This window comes from Lonchura striata, chromosome 18 (genome assembly GCF_050655825.1).
Source record: "Lonchura striata isolate lonStrDom1 chromosome 18, ASM5065582v1, whole genome shotgun sequence".
NCBI lineage: Eukaryota > Metazoa > Chordata > Aves > Passeriformes > Estrildidae > Lonchura > Lonchura striata.
The window spans coordinates 9,701,007-9,725,813 of record NC_140720.1 but is presented as its reverse complement, the minus strand read 5'-3'; positions in this window follow the sequence as shown (position 1 = coordinate 9,725,813).

The following is a 24,807-nucleotide window of genomic DNA, read 5'->3' as shown; positions in this document are numbered from 1 at the left end:
CCCTGATAGACCCAAGGGAACCCTACAAACTGACATCAGGAACCTGGACTGCTGAGTTTTCTTTCCCAGGGAAAATGGAAAAAGGATGTGCCCAGGGGCCCCTGGAACTGACTGCAAAAAATCCGTATATTGAAGGATGGACCCCACACCGAAGTTGTCCCCACCTCAAACTTGTGCTGCCCTGATAGACCCAAGGGAGCCCTACAAACTGACATCAGGAACCTGGACTGCTGAGTTTTCTTTCCCAGGGGAAATGGAAAAAGGATGTGCCCAGGGGCCCCTGGCCCTGGGCTGTGCCCTGACTGCAAAAAATCCTTATATCGAAGGATGGACCCCACACCGAAGTTGTCCCCACCTCAAACTTGTGCTGCCCTGATAGACCCAAGGGAGCCCTACAAACTGACATCAGGAACCTGGACTGCTGAGTTTTCTTTCCCAGGGAAAATGGAAAAATGATGTGCCCAGGGGCCCCTGGCCATGGGCTGGGCACTCACTGCAAAAAATCCTTACATCGAAGGATGGACCCCACACCGAAGATGTCCCCACCTCAAACTTGTGCTGCCCTGATAGACCCAAGGGAGCCCTACAAACTGACATCAGGAACCTGGACTGCTGAGTTTTCTTTCCCAGGGAAAATGGAAAAAGGGTGTGCCCAGGGGCCCCTGGCCCTGGGCTGAGGCCTCACTGCAAAGAATCCTTATATCGAAGGATGGAGCCCAGACCGAAGTTGTCCATACCTCAAACTTGTGCTGCCCTGATAGACCCAAGGGAGCCCTACAAACTGACATCAGGAACCTGGACTGCTGAGTTTTCTTTCCCAGGGAAAATGGAAGAAGCATGTGCCCAGGGGCCGCTGGCCCTGACTGCAAAAAATCCTTATATTAAAGGATGGACCCCACACCGAAGTTGTCCCCACCTCAAACTTGTGCTGCCCTGATACACCCAAGGGAGCCCTACAAACTGACATCAGGAACCTGGACTGCTGAGTTTTCTTTCCCAGGGAAAATGGAAAAAGGATGTGCCCAGGGGCCCCTGGCCCTGGGCCCCTGGCCCTGACTGCAAAAAATCCTTATATCGAAGGATGGACCCCACACCGAAGTTGTCCCCACCTCAAACTTGTGCTGCCCTGATAGACCCAAGGGAGCCCTACAAACTGACATCAGGAACCTGGACTGCTGAGTTTTCTTTCCCAGGGAAAATGGAAAAAGGATGTGCCCAGGGGCCCCTGGCCCTGACTGCAAAAACTCCTTATATCGAAGGATGGACCCCACACCGAAGTTGTCCCCACCTCAAACTTGTGCTGCCCTGATAGACCCAAGGGAGCCCTACAAACTGACATCAGGAACCTGGACTGCTGAGTTTTCTTTCCCAGGGAAAATGGAAAAAGGATGTGCCCAGGCGCCCCTGGCCCTGACTGCAAAAAATTCTTATATTGAAGGATGGACCCCACACCGAAGTTGTCCCCACCTCAAACTTGTGCTGCCCTGATAGACCCAAGGGAGCCCTACAAACTGACATCAGGAACCTGGACTGCTGAGTTTTCTTTCCCAGGGAAAATGGAAAAAGGATTTGCCCAGGGGCCCCTGGCCCTGACTGCAAAAAATCTTTATATCGAAGGATGGAACCCACACCGAAGTTGTCCCCACCTCAAACTTGTGCTGCCCTGATAGACCCAAGGGAGCCCTTCAAACTGACATCAGGAACCTGGACTGCTGAGTTTTCTTTCCCAGGGAAAATGGAAAAAGGATGTGCCCAGGGGCCCCTGTCGCTGACTGCAAAAAATCCTTATATCGAAGCATGGACCCCACACCGAAGTTGTCCCCACCTCAAACTTGTGCTGCCCTGATAGACCCAAGGGAGCCCTACAAACTGACATCAGGAACCTGGACTGCTGAGTTTTCTTTCCCAGGGAAAATGGAAAAAGGATGTGCCCAGGGGCCGCTGGTTCTGACTGCAAAAAATCTTTATATCGAAGGATGGAACCCACACCGAAGTTGTCCCCACCTCAAACTTGTGCTGCCCTGATAGACCCAAGGGAGCCCTACAAACTGACATCAGGAACCTGGACTGCTGAGTTTTCTTTCCCAGGGAAAATGGAAAAATGATGTGCCCAGGGACCCCTGGCCATGGGCTGGGCACTCACTGCAAAAAATCCTTACATCGAAGGATGGACCCCACACCGAAGATGTCCCCACCTCAAACTTGTGCTGCCCTGATAGACCCAAGGGAGCCCTACAAACTGACATCAGGAACCTGGACTGCTGAGTTTTCTTTCCCAGGGAAAATGGAAAAAGGATGTGCCCAGGGGCCCCTGGCCCTGGGCTGAGGCCTCACTGCAAAGAATCCTTATATCGAAGGATGGAGCCCAGACCGAAGTTGTCCCCACCTCAAACTTGTGCTGCCCTGATAGACCCAAGGGAGCCCTACAAACTGACATCAGGAACGTGGACTGCTGAGTTTTCTTTCCCAGGGAAAATGGAAAAAGGATGTGCCCAGGGGCCGCTGGCCCTGACTGCAAAAAATCCTTATATTGAAGGATGGACCCCACACCGAAGTTGTCCCCACCTCAAACTTGTGCTGCCCTGATAGACCCAAGGGAACCCTACAAACTGACATCAGGAACCTGGACTGCTGAGTTTCCTTTCCCAGGGAAAATGGAAAAAGGATGTGCCCAGGGCCCCCTGGCCCTGGGCCCCTGGCCCTGACTGCAAAAAATCCTTATATCGAAGGATGGACCCCACACCGAAGTTGTCCCCACCTCAAACTTGTGCTGCCCTGATAGACCCAAGGGAGCCCTACAAACTGACATCAGGAACCTGGACTGCTGAGTTTTCTTTCCCAGGGAAAATGGAAAGCGGATGTACCCGGTGGCCCCTGGCCCTGACTGCAAAAAATCCTTATATCGAAGGATGGACCCCACACCGAAGTTGTCCCCACCTCAAACTTGTGCTGCCCTGATAGACCCAAGGGAGCCCTACAAACTGACATCAGGAACCTGGACTGCTGAGTTTTCTTTCCCAGGGAAAATGGAAAAAGGATGTGCCCAGGGGCCCCTGGCCCTGACTGCAAAAAATTCTTATATCGAAGGATGGAGCCCACACCGAATTTGTCCCCACCTCAAACTTGTGCTGCCCTGATAGACCCAAGGGAGCCCTACAAACTGACATCAGGAACCTGGACTGCTGAGTTTTCTTTCCCAGGGAAAATGGAAAAAGGATGTGCCCGGTGGACCCTGGCCCTGACTGCAAAAAATCCTTATATCGAAGGATGGACCCCACACCGAAGTTGTCCCCACCTCAAAGTTGTGCTCCCTGATAGACCCAAGGGAGCCCTACAAACTGACATCTGGAACCTGGACTGCTGAGTTTTCTTTCCCAGGGGAAATGGAAAAAGGATGTGCCCAGGGGCCCCTGTCCCTGACTGCAAAAATTCTTATATCGAAGCATGGACCCCAGACCGAAGTTGTCCCCACCTCAAACTTGTGCTGCCCTGATAGACCCAAGGGAACCCTACAAACTGACATCAGGAACCTGGACTGCTGAGTTTTCTTTCCCAGGGAAAATGGAAAAAGGATGTGCCCAGGGCCCCTGGAACTGACTGCAAAAAATCCGTATATTGAAGGATGGACCCCACACCGAAGTTGTCCCCACCTCAAACTTGTGCTGCCCTGATAGACCCAAGGGAGCCCTACAAACTGACATCAGGAACCTGGACTGCTGAGTTTTCTTTCCCAGGGAAAATGGAAAAAGGATGTGCCCAGGGGCCCCTGGCCCTGGGCTGTGCCCTGACTGCAAAAAATCCTTATATCGAAGGATGGACCCCACACCGAAGTTGTCCCCACCTCAAACTTGTGCTGCCCTGATAGACCCAAGGGAGCCCTACAAACTGACATCAGGAACCTGGACTGCTGAGTTTTCTTTCCCAGGGAAAATGGAAAAATGATGTGCCCAGGGGCTTCTGGCCATGGGCTGGGCACTCACTGCAAAAAATCCTTACATCGAAGGATGGACCCCACACCGAAGATGTCCCCACCTCAAACTTGTGCTGCCCTGATAGACCCAAGGGAGCCCTACAAACTGACATCAGGAACCTGGACTGCTGAGTTTTCTTTCCCAGGGAAAATGGAAAAAGGGTGTGCCCAGGGGCCCCTGGCCCTGGGCTGAGGCCTCACTGCAAAGAATCCTTATATCGAAGGATGGAGCCCAGACCGAAGTTGTCCATACCTCAAACTTGTGCTGCCCTGATAGACCCAAGGGAGCCCTACAAACTGACATCAGGAACGTGGACTGCAGAGTTTTCTTTCCCAGGGAAAATGGAAAAAGGATGTGCCCAGGGGCCGCTGGCCCTGACTGCAAAAAATCCTTATATTAAAGGATGGACCCCACACCGAAGTTGTCCCCACCTCAAACTTGTGCTGCCCTGATACACCCAAGGGAGCCCTACAAACTGACATCAGGAACCTGGACTGCTGAGTTTTCTTTCCCAGGGAAAATGGAAAAAGGATGTGCCCAGGGGCCCCTGGCCCTGGGCCCCTGGCCCTGACTGCAAAAAATCCTTATATCGAAGGATGGACCCCACACCGAAGTTGTCCCCACCTCAAACTTGTGCTGCCCTGATAGACCCAAGGGAGCCCTACAAACTGACATCAGGAACCTGGACTGCTGAGTTTTCTTTCCCAGGGAAAATGGAAAAAGGATGTGCCCAGGGGCCCCTGGCCCTGACTGCAAAAACTCCTTATATCGAAGGATGGACCCCACACCGAAGTTGTCCCCACCTCAAACTGGTGCTGCCCTGATAGACCCAAGGGAGCCCTACAAACTGACATCAGGAACCTGGACTGCTGAGTTTTCTTTCCCAGGGAAAATGGAAAAAGGATGTGCCCAGGCGCCCCTGGCCCTGACTGCAAAAAATTCTTATATTGAAGGATGGACCCCACACCGAAGTTGTCCCCACCTCAAACTTGTGCTGCCCTGATAGACCCAAGAGAGCCCTACAAACTGACATCAGGAACCTGGACTGCTGAGTTTTCTTTCCCAGGGAAAATGGAAAAAGGATTTGCCCAGGGGCCCCTGGCCCTGACTGCAAAAAATCTTTATATCGAAGGATGGAACCCACACCGAAGTTGTCCCCACCTCAAACTTGTGCTGCCCTGATAGACCCAAGGGAGCCCTTCAAACTGACATCAGCAACCTGGACTGCTGAGTTTTCTTTCCCAGGGAAAATGGAAAAAGGATGTGCCCAGGGGCCCCTGTCGCTGACTGCAAAAAATCCTTATATCGAAGCATGGACCCCACACCGAAGTTGTCCCCACCTCAAACTTGTGCTGCCCTGATAGACCCAAGGGAGCCCTACAAACTGACATCAGGAACCTGGACTGCTGAGTTTTCTTTCCCAGGGAAAATGGAAAAAGGATGTGCCCAGGGGCCGCTGGTTCTGACTGCAAAAAATCCTTATATCGAAGGATGGACCCCACACCGAAGTTGTCCCCACCTCAAACTTGTGCTGCCCTGATAGACCCAAGGGAGCCCTACAAACTGACATCAGGAACCTGGACTGCTGAGTTTTCTTTCCCAGGGAAAATGGAAAAAGGATGTGCCCAGGGGCCCCTGGCCCTGACTGCAAAAAATCCTTATATCGAAGCATGGACCCCACACCGAAGTTGTCCCCACCTCAAACTTGTGCTGCCCTGATAGACCCAAGGGAGCCCTACAAACTGACATCAGGAACCTGGACTGCTGAGTTTTCTTTCCCAGGGAAAATGGAAAAAGGATGTGCCAGGGGCCCCTGGCCCTGACTGCAAAAAATTCTTATATCGAAGGATGGACCCCACACCGAATTTGTCCCCACCTCAAACTTGTGCTGCCCTGATAGACCCAAGGGAGCCCTACAAACTGACATCAGGAACCTGGACTGCTGAGTTTTCTTTCCCAGGGAAAATGGAAAAAGGATGTGCCCGGTGGACCCTGGCCCTGACTGCAAAAAATCCTTATATCGAAGGATGGACCCCACACCGAAGTTGTCCCCACCTCAAAGTTGTGCTGCACTGATAGACCCAAGGGAGCCCTACAAACTGACATCAGGAACCTGGACTGCTGAGTTTTCTTTCCCAGGGAAAATGGAAAAAGGATGTGCCCAGGGGCCCCTGGCCCTGACTGCAAAAAACCCTTATATCGAAGGATGGAGCCCACACCGAATTTGTCCCCACCTCAAACTTGTGCTGCCCTGATACACCCAAGGGAGCCCTACAAACTGACATCAGGAACCTGGATTGCTGAGTTTTCTTTCCCAGGGAAAATGGAAAAGGGATGTACCCGGTGGCCCCTGGCCCTGACTGCAAAAAATCCTTATATCGAAGCATGGACCCCACACCGAAGTTGTCCCCACCTCAAACTAGTGCTGCCCTGATAGACCCAAGGGAGCCCTACAAACTGACATCAGGAACCTGGACTGCTGAGTTTTCTTTCCCAGGGAAAATGGAAGAAGCATGTGCCCAGGGGCCCCTGGACCTGGGCTGGGGCCTCACTGCAAAGAATCCTTATATCGAAGGATGGACCCCACACCGAAGTTGTCCCCACCTCAAACTTGTGCTGCCCTGATAGACCCAAGGGAGCCCTACAAACTGACATCAGGAACCTGGACTGCTGAGTTTTCTTTCCCAGGGAAAATGGAAAAAGGATGTGCCCAGGGCCCCCTGGCCATTGGCTGGGCACTCACTGCAAAAAATCCTTATATCGAAGGATGGACCCCACACCGAAGTTGTCCCCACCTCAAACTTGAGCTGCCCTGATAGACCCAAGGGAACCATACAAACTGACATCAGGAACCTGGACTGCTGAGTTTTCTTTCCCAGGGAAAATGGAAAAATGATGTGCCCAGGGGCCCCTGGCCATGGGCTGGGCACTCACTGCAAAAAATCCTTATATCGAAGGATGGACCCCACTCCGAAGATGTCACCACCTCAAACTTGTGCTGCCCTGATAGACCCAAGGGAGCCCTACAAACTGACATCAGGAACCTGGACTGCTGAGGTTTCTTTCCCAGGGAAAATGGAAAAAGGTTGTGCCCAGGGGCCCCTGGCCCTGACTGCAAAAAATCCTTATATCGAAGGATGGACCCCACACCGAAGTTGTCCCCACCTCAAACTTGTGCTGCCCTGATAGACCCAAGGGAGCCCTACAAACTGACATCAGGAACCTGGACTGCTGAGTTTTCTTTCCCAGGGAAAATGGAAAAAGGATGTGCCCAGGGGCCCCTGGACCTGGGCTGGGGCCTCACTGCAAAGAATCCTTATATCCAAAGATAGACCCCACACCGAAGTTGTCCCCACCTCAAACTTGTGCTGCCCTGATAGACCCAAGGGAGCCCTACAAACTGACATCAGGAACCTGGACTGCTGAGTTTTCTTTCCCAGGGAAAATGGAAAAAGGATGTGCCCAGGGGCCCCTGGCCCTGACTGCAAAAAACCCTTATATCGAAGGATGGAGCCCACACCGAATTTGTCCCCACCTCAAACTTGTGCTGCCCTGATAGACCCAAGGGAGCCCTACAAACTGACATCAGGAACCTGGACTGCTGAGTTTTCTTTCCCAGGGAAAATGGAAAAACGATGTGCCCGGTGGCCCCTGGCCCTGACTGCAAAAAATCCTTATATCGAAGGATGGACCCCACACCGAAGTTGTCCCCACCTCAAACTTGTGCTGCCCTGATAGACCCAAGGGAGCCCTACAAACTGACATCAGGAAGCTGGACTGCTGAGTTTTCTTTCCCAGGGAAAATGGAAAAAGTGTGTGCCCAGGTGCCCCTGGACCTGGGCTGTGGCCTCACTGCAAAGAATCCTTATATCGAAGGATGGACCCCACACCGAAGTTGTCCCCACCTCAAACTTGTGCTGCCCTGATAGACCCAAGGGAGCCCTACAAGCTGACATCAGGAACCCTGACTGCTGAGTTTTCTTTCCCAGGGAAAATGGAAAAAGGATGTGCCCGGTGGCCCCTGGCCCTGACTGCAAAAAATCCTTATATCGAAGGATGGACCCCACGCCGAAGTTGTCCCCACCTCAAACTTGTGCTGTCCTGATAGACCCAAGGGAGCCCTACAAACTGACATCAGGAACCTGGACTGCTGAGTTTTCTTTCCCAGGGAAAATGGAAAAATGATGTGCCTAAGGGCCCCTGGCTCTGACTGCAAAAAATCCTTATATCGAAGCATGGACCCCACACCGAAGTTGTCCCCACCTCAAACTTGTGCTGCCCTGATAGACCCAAGGGAGCCCTACAAACTGACATCAGGAACCTGGACTGCTGAGTTTTCTTTCCCAGGGAAAATGGAAAAAGGATGTGCCCAGGGGCCCCTGGCCCTGACTGCAAAATACCCTTATATCGAAGGATGGAGCCCACACCGAATTTGTCCCCACCTCAAACTTGTGCTGCCCTGATACACCCAAGGGAGCCCTACAAACTGACATCAGGAACCTGGATTGCTGAGTTTTCTTTCCCAGGGAAAATGGAAAAGGGATGTACCCGGTGGCCCCTGGCCCTGACTGCAAAAAATCCTTATATCGAAGCATGGACCCCACACCGAAGTTGTCCCCACCTCAAACTTGTGCTGCCCTGATAGACCCAAGGGAGCCCTACAAACTGACATCAGGAACCTGGACTGCTGAGTTTTCTTTCCCAGGGAAAATGGAAAAAGGATGTGCCCAGGGGCCCCTGGCCCTGGGCTGGGGCCTCACTGCAAAGAATCCTTATATCGAAGGATGGACCCCACACCGAAGTTGTCCCCACCTCAAACTTGTGCTGCCCTGATAGACCCAAGGGAGCCCTACAAACTGACATCAGGAACCTGGACTGCTGAGTTTTCTTTCCCAGGGAAAATGGAAAAAGGATGTGCCCAGGGGCCCCTGTCCCTGACTGCAAAAAATTCTTATATCGAAGGATGGACCCCAGTCCGAAGTTGTCCCCACCTCAAACTTGTGCTGCCCTGATAGACCCAAGGGAACCCTACAAACTGACATCAGGAACCTGGACTGCTGAGTTTTCTTTCCCAGGGAAAATGGAAAAAGGATGTGCCCAGGGCCCCCTGGTCATTGGCTGGACACTCACTGCAAAAAATCCTTATATCGAAGGATGGACCCCACACCGAAGTTGTCCCCACCTCAAACTTGTGCTGCCCTGATAGACCCAAGGGAACCATACAAACTGACATCAGGAACCTGGACTGCTGAGTTTTCTTTCCCAGGGAAAATGGAAAAATGATGTGCCCAGGGGCCCCTGGCCATGGGCTGGGCAATCACTGCAAAAAATCCTTATATCGAAGGATAGACCCCACTCCGAAGATGTCCCCACCTCAAACTTGTGCTGCCCTGATAGACCCAAGGGAACCATACAAACTGACATCAGGAACCTGGACTGCTGAGTTTTCTTTCCCAGGGAAAATGGAAAAATGATGTGCCTAAGGGCCCCTGGCTCTTACTGCAAAAAATCCTTATATCGAAGCATGGACCCCACACCGAAGTTGTCCCCACCTCAAACTTGTGCTGCCCTGATAGACCCAAGGGAGCCCTACAAACTGACATCAGGAACCTGGACTGCTGAGTTTTCTTTCCCAGGGAAAATGGAAAAAGGATGTGCCCAGGGGCCCCTGGCCCTGACTGCAAAAAACCCTTATATCGAAGGATGGAGCCCACACCGAATTTGTCCCCACCTCAAACTTGTGCTGCCCTGATACACCCAAGGGAGCCCTACAAACAGACATCAGGAACCTGGATTGCTGAGTTTTCTTTCCCAGGGAAAATGGAAAAGGGATGTACCCGGTGGCCCCTGGCCCTGACTGCAAAAAATCCTTATATCGAAGCATGGACCCCACACCGAAGTTGTCCCCACCTCAAACTTGTGCTGCCCTGATAGACCCAAGGGAGCCCTACAAACTGACATCAGGAACCTGGACTGCTGAGTTTTCTTTCCCAGGGAAAATGGAAGAAGCATGTGCCCAGGGGCCCCTGGACCTGGGCTGGGGCCTCACTGCAAAGAATCCTTATATCGAAGGATGGACCCCACACCGAAGTTGTCCCCACCTCAAACTTGTGCTGCCCTGATAGACCCAAGGGAGCCCTACAAACTGACATCAGGAACCTGGACTGCTGAGTTTTCTTTCCCAGGGAAAATGGAAAAAGGATGTGCCCAGGGGCCCCTGTCCCTGACTGCAAAAAATTCTTATATCGAAGGATGGACCCCAGTCCGAAGTTGTCCCCACCTCAAACTTGTGCTGCCCTGATAGACCCAAGGGAACCCTACAAACTGACATCAGGAACCTGGACTGCTGAGTTTTCTTTCCCAGGGAAAATGGAAAAAGGATGTGCCCAGGGCCCCCTGGCCATTGGCTGGGCACTCACTGCAAAAAATCCTTATATCGAAGGATGGACCCCACACCGAAGTTGTCCCCACCTCAAACTTGTGCTGCCCTGATAGACCCAAGGGAACCATACAAACTGACATCAGGAACCTGGACTGCTGAGTTTTCTTTCCCAGGGAAAATGGAAAAATGATGTGCCCAGGGGCCCCTGGCCATGGGCTGGGCAATCACTGCAAAAAATCCTTATATCGAAGGATAGACCCCACTCCGAAGATGTCACCACCTCAAACTTGTGCTGCCCTGATAGACCCAAGGGAACCATACAAACTGACATCAGGAACCTGGATTGCTGAGTTTTCTTTCCCAGGGAAAATGGAAAAAGGTTGTGCCCAGGGGCCCCTGGCCCTGACTGCAAAAAATCCTTATATCGAAGGATGGACCCCACACCGAAGTTGTCCCCACCTCAAACTTGTGCTGCCCTGATAGACCCAAGGGAGCCCTACAAACTGACATCAGGAACGTGGACTGCAGAGTTTTCTTTCCCAGGGAAAATGGAAAAAGGATGTGCCCAGGGGCCCCTGGACCTGGGCTGGGGCCTCACTGCAAAGAATCCTTATATCCAAAGATAGACCCCACACCGAAGTTGTCCCCACCTCAAACTTGTGCTGCCCTGATAGACCCAAGGGAGCCCTACAAACTGACATCAGGAACCTGGACTGCTGAGTTTTCTTTCCCAGGGAAAATGGAAAAAGGATGTGCCCAGGGGCCCCTGGCCCTGACTGCAAAAAATCTTTATATCGAAGGATGGAACCCACACCGAAGTTGTCCCCACCTCAAACTTGTGCTGCCCTGATAGACCCAAGGGAACCCTTCAAACTGACATCAGCAACCTGGACTGCTGAGTTTTCTTTCCCAGGGAAAATGGAAAAAGGATGTGCCCAGGGGCCCCTGTCGCTGAGTGCAAAAAATCCTTATATCGAAGCATGGACCCCACACCGAAGTTGTCCCCACCTCAAACTTGTGCTGCCCTGATAGACCCAAGGGAGCCCTACAAACTGACATCAGGAACCTGGACTGCTGAGTTTTCTTTCCCAGGGAAAATGGAAAAAGGATGTGCCCAGGGGCCGCTGGTTCTGACTGCAAAAAATCCTTATATCGAAGGATGGACCCCACACCGAAGTTGTCCCCACCTCAAACTTGTGCTGCCCTGATAGACCCAAGGGAGCCCTACAAACTGACATCAGGAACCTGGACTGCTGAATTTCCTTTCCCAGGGAAAATGGAAAAAGGATGTGCCCAGGGGCCCCTGGCCCTGACTGCAAAAAATCCTTATATCGAAGCATGGACCCCACACCGAAGTTGTCCCCACCTCAAACTTGTGCTGCCCTGATAGACCCAAGGGAGCCCTACAAACTGACATCAGGAACCTGGACTGCTGAGTTTTCTTTCCCAGGGAAAATGGAAAAAGGATGTGCCAGGGGCCCCTGGACCTGACTGCAAAAAATTCTTATATCGAAGGATGGACCCCACACCGAATTTGTCCCCACCTCAAACTTGTGCTGCCCTGATAGACCCAAGGGAGCCCTACAAACTGACATCAGGAACCTGGAGTGCTGAGTTTTCTCTCCCAGGGAAAATGGAAAAAGGATGTGCCCGGTGGACCCTGGCCCTGACTGCAAAAAATCCTTATATCGAAGGATGGACCCCACACCGAAGTTGTCCCCACCTCAAAGTTGTGCTGCACTGATAGACCCAAGGGAGCCCTACAAACTGACATCAGGAACCTGGACTGCTGAGTTTTCTTTCCCAGGGAAAATGGAAAAAGGATGTGCCCAGGGGCCCCTGGCCCTGACTGCAAAAAACCCTTATATCGAAGGATGGAGCCCACACCGAATTTGTCCCCACCTCAAACTTGTGCTGCCCTGATACACCCAAGGGAGCCCTACAAACTGACATCAGGAACCTGGATTGCTGAGTTTTCTTTCCCAGGGAAAATGGAAAAGGGATGTACCCGGTGGCCCCTGGCCCTGACTGCAAAAAATCCTTATATCGAAGCATGGACCCCACACCGAAGTTGTCCCCACCTCAAACTAGTGCTGCCCTGATAGACCCAAGGGAGCCCTACAAACTGACATCAGGAACCTGGACTGCTGAGTTTTCTTTCCCAGGGAAAATGGAAGAAGCATGTGCCCAGGGCCCCCTGGCCATTGGCTGGGCACTCACTGCAAAAAATCCTTATATCGAAGGATGGACCCCACACCGAAGTTGTCCCCACCTCAAACTTGAGCTGCCCTGATAGACCCAAGGGAACCATACAAACTGACATCAGGAACCTGGACTGCTGAGTTTTCTTTCCCAGGGAAAATGGAAAAATGATGTGCCCAGGGGCCCCTGGCCGTGGGCTGGGCACTCACTGCAAAAAATCCCTATATCGAAGGATGGACCCCACTCCGAAGATGTCACCACCTCAAACTTGTGCTGCCCTGATACACCCAAGGGAGCCCTACAAACTGACATCAGGAACCTGGACTGCTGAGTTTTCTTTCCCAGGGAAAATGGAAAAAGGATGTGCCCAGGGGCCCCTGGCCCTGACTGCAAAAAATCCTTATATCGAAGGATGGAGCCCACACCGATTTTGTCCCCACCTCAAACTTGTGCTGCCCTGATAGACCCAAGGGAGCCCTACAAACTGACATCAGGAACCTGGACTGCTGAGTTTTCTTTCCCAGGGAAAATGGAAAAACGATGTGCCCGGTGGCCCCTGGCCCTGACTGCAAAAAATCCTTATATCGAAGGATGGACCCCACACCGAAGTTGTCCCCACCTCAAACTTGTGCTGCCCTGATAGACCCAAGGGAGCCCTACAAACTGACATCAGGAAGCTGGACTGCTGAGTTTTCTTTCCCAGGGAAAATGGAAAAAGTGTGTGCCCAGGGGCCCCTGGCCCTGACTGCAAAAAATCCTTATATCGAAGGATGGACCCCACACCGAAGTTGTCCCCACCTCAAACTTGTGCTGCCCTGATAGACCCAAGGGAGCCCTACAAGCTGACATCAGGAACCCTGACTGCTGAGTTTTCTTTCCCAGGGAAAATGGAAAAAGGATGTGCCCGGTGGCCCCTGGCCCTGACTGCAAAAAATCCTTATATCGAAGGATGGACCCCACACCGAAGTTGTCCCCACCTCAAACTTGTGCTGTCCTGATAGACCCAAGGGAGCCCTACAAACTGACATCAGGAACCTGGACTGCTGAGTTTTCTTTCCCAGGGAAAATGGAAAAATGATGTGCCTAAGGGCCCCTGGCTCTGACTGCAAAAAATCCTTATATCGAAGCATGGACCCCACACCGAAGTTGTCCCCACCTCAAACTTGTGCTGCCCTGATAGACCCAAGGGAGCCCTACAAACTGACATCAGGAACCTGGACTGCTGAGTTTTCTTTCCCAGGGAAAATGGAAAAAGGATGTGCCCAGGGGCCCCTGGCCCTGACTGCAAAAAACCCTTATATCGAAGGATGGAGCCCACACCGAATTTGTCCCCACCTCAAACTTGTGCTGCCCTGATACACCCAAGGGAGCCCTACAAACTGACATCAGGAACCTGGATTGCTGAGTTTTCTTTCCCAGGGAAAATGGAAAAGGGATGTACCCGGTGGCCCCTGGCCCTGACTGCAAAAAATCCTTATATCGAAGCATGGACCCCACACCGAAGTTGTCCCCACCTCAAACTTGTGCTGCCCTGATAGACCCAAGGGAGCCCTACAAACTGACATCAGGAACCTGGACTGCTGAGTTTTCTTTCCCAGGGAAAATGGAAGAAGCATGTGCCCAGGGGCCCCTGGACCTGGGCTGGGGCCTCACTGCAAAGAATCCTTATATCGAAGGATGGACCCCACACCGAAGTTGTCCCCACCTCAAACTTGTGCTGCCCTGATAGACCCAAGGGAGCCCTACAAACTGACATCAGGAACCTGGACTGCTGAGTTTTCTTTCCCAGGGAAAATGGAAAAAGGATGTGCCCAGGGGCCCCTGTCCCTGACTGCAAAAAATTCTTATATCGAAGGATGGACCCCAGACCGAAGTTGTCCCCACCTCAAACTTGTGCTGCCCTGATAGACCCAAGGGAGCCCTACAAACTGACATCAGGAACCTGGACTGCTGAGTTTTCTTTCCCAGGGAAAATGGAAAAAGGATGTGCCCAGGGGCCCCTGGCCCTGACTGCAAAAAACCCTTATATCGAAGGATGGAGCCCACACCGAATTTGTCCCGACCTCAAACTTGTGCTGCCCTGATAGACCCAAGGGAGCCCTACAAACTGACATCAGGAACCTGGACTGCTGAGTTTTCTTTCCCAGGGAAAATGGAAAAACGATGTGCCCGGTGGCCCCTGGCCCTGACTGCAAAAAATCCTTATATCGAAGGATGGACCCCACACCGAAGTTGTCCCCACCTCAAACTTGTGCTGCCCTGATAGACCCAAGGGAGCCCTACAAACTGACATCAGGAAGCTGGACTGCTGAGTTTTCTTTCCCAGGGAAAATGGAAAAAGTGTGTGCCCAGGGGCCCCTGGACCTGGGCTGGGGCCTCACTGCAAAGAATCCTTTTATCGAAGGATGGACCCCACACCGAAGTTGTCCCCACCTCAAACTTGTGCTGCCCTGATAGACCCAAGGGAGCCCTACAAGCTGACATCAGGAACCTGGACTGCTGAGTTTTCTTTCCCAGGGAAAATGGAAAAAGGATGTGCCCGGTGGCCCCTGGCCCTGACTGCAAAAAATCCTTATATCGAAGGATGGACCCCACACCGAAGTTGTCCCCACCTCAAACTTGTGCTGCCCTGATACACCCAAGGGAGCCCTACAAACTGACATCAGGAACCTGGACTGCTGAGTTTTCTTTCCCAGGGAAAATGGAAAAACGATGTGCCCGGTGGCCCCTGGCCCTGACTGCAAAAAATCCTTATATCGAAGGATGGACCCCACACCGAAGTTGTCCCCACCTCAAACTTGTGCTGCCCTGATAGACCCAAGGGAGCCCTACAAACTGACATCAGGAAGCTGGACTGCTGAGTTTTCTTTCCCAGGGAAAATGGAAAAAGTGTGTGCCCGGGGGCCCCTGGACCTGGGCTGGGGCCTCACTGCAAAGAATCCTTATATCGAAGGATGGACCCCACACCGAAGTTGTCCCCACCTCAAACTTGTGCTGCCCTGATAGACCCAAGGGAGCCCTACAAGCTGACATCAGGAACCTGGACTGCTGAGTTTTCTTTCCCAGGGAAAATGGAAAAAGGATGTGCCCAGGTGCCCCTGGCCCTGACTGCAAAAAATCCTTATATCGAAGGATGGACCCCACACCGAAGTTGTCCCCACCTCAAACTTGTGCTGCCCTGATAGACCCAAGGGAGCCCTACAAACTGACATCAGGAACCTGGACTGCTGAGTTTTCTTTCCCAGGGAAAATGGAAAAAGGATGTGCCCAGGGGCCCCTGGCACTGACTGCAAAAACTCCTTATATCGAAGGATGGACCCCACACCGAAGTTGTCCCCACCTCAAACTTGTGCTGCCCTGATAGACCCAAGGGAGCCCTACAAACTGACATCAGGAACCTGGACTGCTGAGTTTTCTTCCCCAGGGAAAAAGAAAAAGGATGTGCCCAGGGGCCCCTGGCCCTGACTGCAAAGAATCCTTATATCAAAGGATGGACCCCACACCGAAGTTGTCCCCACCTCAAACTTGTGCTGCCCTGATAGACCCAAGGGAGCCCTACAAACTGACATCAGGAACCTGGACTGCTGAGTTGTCTTTCCCAGGGAAAATGGAAAAAGGATGTGCCCAGGGGCCACTGGACCTGGGCTGGGCACTCACTGCAAAGAATCCTTATATCGAAGGATGGACCCCACACCGAATTTGTCCCCACCTCAAACATGTGCTGCCCTGATAGACCCAAGGGAGCCCTACAAACTGACATCAGGAACCTGGACTGCTGAGTTTTCTTTCCCAGGGAAAATGGAAAAAGGATGTGCCCAGGGGCCCCTGGCCCTGACTGCAAAAAACCCTTATATCGAAGGATGGAGCCCACACCGAATTTGTCCCCACCTCAAACTTGTGCTGCCCTGATACACCCAAGGGAGCCCTACAAACTGACATCAGGAACCTGGACTGCTGAGTTTTCTTTCCCAGGGAAAATGGAAAAGGGATGTACCCGGTGGCCCCTGGCCCTGACTGCAAAAAATCCTTATATCGAAGCATGGACCCCACACCGAATTTGTCCCCACCTCAAACTTGTGCTGCCCTGATAGACCCAAGGGAGCCCTACAAACTGACATCAGGAACCTGGACTGCTGAGTTTTCTTTCCCAGGGAAAATGGAAAAATGATGTGCCCAGGGGCCCCTGGCCCTGACTGCAAAAAATCCTTATATTGAAGGATGGACCCCACACCGAAGTTGTCCCCACCTCAAACATCTGCTGCCCTGATAGACCCAAGGGAGCCCTACAAACTGACATCAGGAACCTGGACTGCTGAGTTTTCTTTCCCAGGGAAAATGGAAAAAGGATGTGCCCAGGGGCCCCTGGCCCTGGGCCCCTGGCCCTGACTTGAAAAAATCCTTATATCGAAGGATGGACCCCACACCGAAGATGTCCCCACCTCAAATTTGTGCTGCCCTGATAGACCCAAGGGAGCCCTACAAACTGACATCAGGAACCTGGACTGCTGAGTTTTCTTTCCCAGGGAAAATGGAAAAAGGATGTGCCCAGGGGCCCCTGTCGCTGACTGCAAAAAATCCTTATATCGAAGGATGGACCCCACACCGAAGTTGTCCCCACCTCAAAGTTGTGCTGCCCTGATAGACCCAAGGGAGCCCTACAAACTGACATCAGGAACCTGGACTGCTGAGTTTTCTTTCCCAGGGAAAATGGAAAAAGGATGTGCCCAGGGGCCCCTGGACCTGGGCTGGGCACTCACTGCAAAGAATCCTTATATCGAAGGATGGACCCCACACCGAATTTGTCCCCACCTCAAACATGTGCTGCCCTGATAGACCCAAGGGAGCCCTACAAACTGACATCAGGAACCTGGACTGCTGAGTTTTCTTTCCCAGGGAAAATGGAAAAAGGATGTGCCCAGGGGCCCCTGGCCCTGACTGCAAAAAATTCTTATATCGAAGGATGGAGCCCACACCGAATTTGTCCCCACCTCAAACTTGTGCTGCCCTGATACACCCAAGGGAGCCCTACAAACTGACATCAGGAACCTGGACTGCTGAGTTTTCTTTCCCAGGGAAAATGGAAAAGGGATGTACCCGGTGGCCCCTGGCCCTGACTGCAAAAAATCCTTATATCGAAGAATGGACCCCACACCGAATTTGTCCCCACCTCAAACTTGTGCTGCCCTGATAGACCCAAGGGAGCCCTACAAACTGACATCAGGAACCTGGACTGCTGAGTTTTCTTTCCCAGGGAAAATGGAAGAAGCATGTGCCCAGGGGCCCCTGGACCTGGGCTGGGGCCTCACTGCAAAGAATCCTTATATCGAAGGATGGACCCCACACCGAAGTTGTCCCCACCTCAAACTTGTGCTGCCCTGATAGACCCAAGGGAGCCCTACAAACTGACATCAGGAACCTGGACTGCTGAGTTTTCTTTCCCAGGGAAAATGGAAAAATGATGTTCCCAGGGGCCCCTGGCCCTGACTGCAAAAAATCCTTATATTGAAGGATGGACCCCACACCGAAGTTGTCCCCACCTCAAACATCTGCTGCCCTGATAGACCCAAGGGAGCCCTACAAACTGACATCAGGAACCTGGACTGCTGAGTTTTCTTTCCCAGGGAAAATGGAAAAAGGTTGTGCCCAGGGGCCCCTGGCCCTGGGCCCCTGGCCCTGACTTGAAAAAATCCTTATATCGAAGGATGGACCCCACACCGAAGATGTCCCCACCTCAAATTTGTGCTGCCCTGATAGACCCAAGGGAGCCCTACAAACTGACATCAGGAACCTGGACTGCTGAGTTTTCTTTCCCAGGGAAAATGGAAAAAGGATGTGCCCAGGGGCCCCTGTCGCTGACTGCAAAATATCCTTATATCGAAGGATGGACCCCACACCGAAGTTGTCCCCACCTCAAACTTGTGCTGCCCTGATAGACCCAAGGGAGCCCTACAAACTGACATCAGGAACCTGGACTGCTGAGTTGTCTTTCCCAGGGAAAATGGAAAAAGGATGTGCCCAGGGGCCACTGGACCTGGGCTGGGCACTCACTGCAAAGAATCCTTATATCGAAGGATGGACCCCACACCGAAGTTGTCCCCACCTCAAACATGTGCTGCCCTGATAGACCCAAGGGAGCCCTACAAACTGACATCAGGAACCTGGACTGCTGAGTTTTCTTTCCCAGGGAAAATGGAAAAAGGATGTGCCCAGGGGCCCCTGGCCCTGACTGCAAAAAACCCTTATATCGAAGGATGGAGCCCACACCGAATTTGTCCCCACCTCAAACTTGTGCTGCCCTGATACACCCAAGGGAGCCCTACAAACTGACATCAGGAACCTGGACTGCTGAGTTTTCTTTCCCAGGGAAAATGGAAAAGGGATGTACCCGGTGGCCCCTGGCCCTGACTGCAAAAAATCCTTATATCGAAGCATGGACCCCACACCGAATTTGTCCCCACCTCAAACTTGTGCTGCCCTGATAGACCCAAGGGAGCCCTACAAACTGACATCAGGAACCTGGACTGCTGAGTTTTCTTTCCCAGGGAAAATGGAAAAATGATGTGCCCAGGGGCCCCTGGCCCTGACTGCAAAAAATCCTTATATTGAAGGATGGACCCCACACCGAAGTTGTCCCCACCTCAAACATCTGCTGCCCTGATAGACCCAAGGGAGCCCTACAAACTGACATCAGGAACCTGGACTGCTGAGTTTTCTTTCCCAGGGAAAATGGAAAAAGGATGTGCCCAGGGGCCCCTGGCCCTGGGCCCCTGGCCCTGACTTGAAAAAATCCTTATATCGAAGGATGGACCCCACACCGAAGATGTCCCCACCTCAAATTTGTGCTGCCCTGATAGACCCAAGGGAGCCCTACAAACTGACATCAGGAACCTGGACTGCTGAGTTTTCTTTCCCAGGGAAAATGGAAAAAGGATGTGCCCAGGGGCCCCTGTCGCTGACTGCAAAAAATCCTTATATCGAAGGATGGACCCCACACCGAAGTTGTCCCCACCTCAAAGTTGTGCTGCCCTGATAGACCCAAGGGAGCCCTACAAACTGACATCAGGAACCTGGACTGCTGAGTTTTCTTTCCCAGGGAAAATGGAAAAAGGATGTGCCCAGGGGCCCCTGGACCTGGGCTGGGCACTCACTGCAAAGAATCCTTATATCGAAGGATGGACCCCACACCGAATTTGTCCCCACCTCAAACATGTGCTGCCCTGATAGACCCAAGGGAGCCCTACAAACTGACATCAGGAACCTGGACTGCTGAGTTTTCTTTCCCAGGGAAAATGGAAAAAGGATGTGCCCAGGGGCCCCTGGCCCTGACTGCAAAAAATTCTTATATCGAAGGATGGAGCCCACACCGAATTTGTCCCCACCTCAAACTTGTGCTGCCCTGATACACCCAAGGGAGCCCTACAAACTGACATCAGGAACCTGGACTGCTGAGTTTTCTTTCCCAGGGAAAATGGAAAAGGGATGTACCCGGTGGCCCCTGGCCCTGACTGCAAAAAATCCTTATATCGAAGGATGGACCCCACACCGAATTTGTCCCCACCTCAAACTTGTGCTGCCCTGATAGACCCAAGGGAGCCCTACAAACTGACATCAGGAACCTGGACTGCTGAGTTTTCTTTCCCAGGGAAAATGGAAGAAGCATGTGCCCAGGGGCCCCTGGACCTGGGCTGGGGCCTCACTGCAAAGAATCCTTATATCGAAGGATGGACCCCACACCGAAGTTGTCCCCACCTCAAACTTGTGCTGCCCTGATAGACCCAAGGGAGCCCTACAAACTGACATCAGGAACCTGGACTGCTGAGTTTTCTTTCCCAGGGAAAATGGAAAAAGGATGTGCCCAGGGGCCCCTGTCCCTGACTGCAAAAAATTCTTATATCGAAGGATGGACCCCACACCGAAGTTGTCCCTACCTCAAACTTGTGCTGCCCTGATAGACCCAAGGGAACCCTACAAACTGACATCAGGAACCTGGACTGCTGAGTTTTCTTTCCCAGGGAAAATGGAAAAAGGATGTGCCCAGGGCCCCCTGGCCATTGGCTGGGCACTCACTGCAAAAAATCCTTATATCGAAGGATGGACCCCGCACCGAAGTTGTCCCCACCTCAAACTTGTGCTGCCCTGATAGACCCAAGGGAACCATACAAACTGACATCAGGAACCTGGACTGCTGAGTTTTCTTTCCCAGGGAAAATGGAAAAATGATGTGCCCAGGGGCCCCTGGCCATGGGCTGGGCACTCACTGCAAAAAATCCTTATATCGAAGGATAGACCCCACTCCGAAGATGTCACCACCTCAAACTTGTGCTGCCCTGATAGACCCAAGGGAGCCCTACAAACTGACATCAGGAACCTGGACTGCTGAGTTTTCTTTCCCAGGGAAAATGGAAAAAGGATGTGCCCAGGGGCCCCTGGCCCTGACTGCAAAAAATCCTTATATCGAAGGATGGACCCCACACCGAAGTTGTCCCCACCTCAAACTTGTGCTGCCCTGATAGACCCAAGGGAGCCCTACAAACTGACATCAGGAACCTGGACTGCTGAGTTTTCTTTCCCAGGGAAAATGGAAAAAGGATGTGCCCAGGGGCCCCTGGCCCTGACTGCAAAAAATCCTTTTATCGAAACATGGACCCCACACCGAAGTTGTCCCCACCTCAAACTTGTGCTGCCCTGATAGACCCAAGGGAGCCCTACAAACTGACATCAGGAACCTGGACTGCTGAGTTTTCTTTCCCAGGGAAAATGGAAAAAGGATGTGCCCAGGGGCCCCTGGCCCTTACTGCAAAAAACCCTTATATCGAAGGATGGAGCCCACACTGAATTTGTCCCCACATCAAACTTGTGCTGCCCTGATAGACCCAAGGGAGCCCTACAAACTGACATCAGGAACCTGGACTGCTGAGTTTTCTTTCCCAGGGAAAATGGAAAAACGATGTGCCTGGTGGCCCCTGGCCCTGACTGCAAAAAATCCTTATATCGAAGGATGGACCCCACACCGAAGTTGTCCCCACCTCAAACTTGTGCTGCCCTGATAGACCCAAGGGAGCCCTACAAACTGACATCAGGAAGCTGGACTGCTGAGTTTTCTTTCCCAGGGAAAATGGAAAAAGTGTGTGCCCAGGGGCCCCTGGACCTGGGCTGGGGCCTCACTGCAAAGAATCCTTATATCGAAGGATGGACCCCACACCGAAGTTGTCCCCACCTCAAACTTGTGCTGCCCTGATAGACCCAAGGGAGCCCTACAAGCTGACATCAGGAACCCTGACTGCTGAGTTTTCTTTCCCAGGGAAAATGGAAAAAGGATGTGCCCGGTGGCCCCTGGCCCTGACTGCAAAAAATCCTTATATCGAAGGATGGACCCCACACCGAAGTTGTCCCCACCTCAAACTTGTGCTGCCCTGATACACCCAAGGGAGCCCTACAAACTGACATCAGGAACCTGGACTGCTGAGTTTTCTTTCCCAGGGAAAATGGAAAAAGGATGTGCCCAGGGGCTGCTGGCTCTGACTGCAAAAATTCCTTATATCGAAGCATGGACCCCACACCGAAGTTGTCCCCACCTCAAACTTGTGCTGCCCTGATAGACCCAAGGGAGCCCTACAAACTGACATCAGGAACCTGGACTGCTGAGTTTTCTTTCCCAGGGAAAATGGAAAAAGGTTGTGCCCAGGGGCCCCTGGCCCTGACTGCAAAAAATTCTTATATCAAAGGATGGACCCCACACCGAATTTGTCCCCACCTCAAACTTGTGCTGCCCTGATAGACCCAAGGGAGCCCTACAAACTGACATCAGGAACCTGGACTGCTGAGTTTTCTTTCCCAGGGAAAATGGAAAAAGGATGTGCCCGGTGGACCCTGGCCCTGACTGCAAAAAATCCTTATATCGAAGGATGGACCCCACACCGAAGTTGTCCCCACCTCAAAGTTGTGCTCCCTGATAGACCCAAGGGAGCCCTACAAACTGACATCTGGAACCTGGACTGCTGAGTTTTCTTTCCCAGGGGAAATGGAAAAAGGATGTGCCCAGGGGCCCCTGTCCCTGACTGCAAAAAATTCTTATATCGAAGCATGGACCCCAGACCGAAGTTGTCCCCACCTCAAACTTGTGCTGCCCTGATAGACCCAAGGGAACCCTACAAACTGACATCAGGAACCTGGACTGCTGAGTTTTCTTTCCCAGGGAAAATGGAAAAAGGATGTGCCCAGGGGCCCCTGTCCCTGACTGCAAAAAATCCTTATATTGAAGGATGGACCCCACACCGAAGTTGTCCCCACCTCAAACTTGTGCTGCCCTGATAGACCCAAGGGAGCCCTACAAACTGACATCAGGAACCTGGACTGCTGAGTTTTCTTTCCCAGGGAAAATGGAAAAAGGATGTGCCCAGGGGCCCCTGGCCCTGGGCTGTGCCCTGACTGCAAAAAATCCTTATATTGAAGGATGGACCCCACACCGAAGTTGTCCCCACCTCAAACTTGTGCTGCCCTGATAGACCCAAGGGAACCCTACAAACTGACATCAGGAACCTGGACTGCTGAGTTTTCTTTCCCAGGGAAAATGGAAAAATGATGTGCCCAGGGGCCCCTGGCCATGGGCTGGGCACTCACTGCAAAAAATCCTTACATCGAAGGATGGACCCCACACCGAAGATGTCCCCACCTCAAACTTGTGCTGCCCTGATAGACCCAAGGGAGCCCTACAAACTGACATCAGGAACCTGGACTGCTGAGTTTTCTTTCCCAGGGAAAATGGAAAAAGGGTGTGCCCAGGGGCCCCTGGCCCTGGGCTGAGGCCTCACTGCAAAGAATCCTTATATCGAAGGATGGACCCCACACCGAAGTTGTCCATACCTCAAACTTGTGCTGCCCTGATAGACCCAAGGGAGCCCTACAAACTGACATCAGGAACGTGGACTGCAGAGTTTTCTTTCCCAGGGAAAATGGAAAAAGGATGTGCCCAGGGGCCGCTGGCCCTGACTACAAAAAATCCTTATATTAAAGGATGGACCCCACACCGAAGTTGTCCCCACCTCAAACTTGTGCTGCCCTGATAGACCCAAGGGAGCCCTACAAACTGACATCAGGAACCTGGACTGCTGAGTTTTCTTTCCCAGGGAAAATGGAAAAAGGATGTGCCCAGGGGCCCCTGGCACTGGGCCCCTGGCCCTGACTGCAAAAAATCCTTATATCGAAGGATGGACCCCACACCGAAGTTGTCCCCACCTCAAACTTGTGCTGCCCTGATAGACCCAAGGGAGCCCTACAAACTGACATCAGGAACCTGGACTGCTGAGTTTTCTTTCCCAGGGAAAATGGAAAAAGGATGTGCCCAGGGGCCCCTGGCCCTGACTGCAAAAACTCCTTATATCGAAGGATGGACCCCACACCGAAGTTGTCCCCACCTCAAACTTGTGCTGCCCTGATAGACCCAAGGGAGCCCTACAAACTGACATCAGGAACCTGGACTGCTGAGTTTTCTTTCCCAGGGAAAATGGAAAAAGGATGTGCCCAGGCGCCCCTGGCCCTGACTGCAAAAAATTCTTATATTGAAGGATGGACCCCACACCGAAGTTGTCCCCACCTCAAACTTGTGCTGCCCTGATAGACCCAAGGGAGCCCTACAAACTGACATCAGGAACCTGGACTGCTGAGTTTTCTTTCCCAGGGAAAATGGAAAAAGGATGTGCCCAGGGGCCCCTGGCCCTGACTGCAAAAAATCCTTATATCGAAGCATGGAACCCACACCGAAGTTGTCCCCACCTCAAACTTGTGCTGCCCTGATAGACCCAAGGGAGCCCTTCAAACTGACATCAGCAACCTGGACTGCTGAGTTTTCTTTCCCAGGGAAAATGGAAAAAGGATGTGCCCAGGGGCCCCTGTCGCTGACTGCAAAAAATCCTTATATCGAAGGATGGACCCCACACCGAAGTTGTCCCCACCTCAAACTTGTGCTGCCCTGATAGACCCAAGGGAGCCCTACAAACTGACATCAGGAACCTGGACTGCTGAGTTTTCTTTCCCAGGGAAAATGGAAAAAGGATGTGCCCAGGGGCCGCTGGTTCTGACTGCACAAAATCCTTATATCGAAGGATGGACCCCACACCGAAGTTGTCCCCACCTCAAACTTGTGCTGCCCTGATAGACCCAAGGGAGCCCTACAAACTGACATCAGGAACCTGGACTGCTGAGTTTTCTTTCCCAGGGAAAATGGAAAAAGGATGTGCCCAGGGGCCCCTGGCC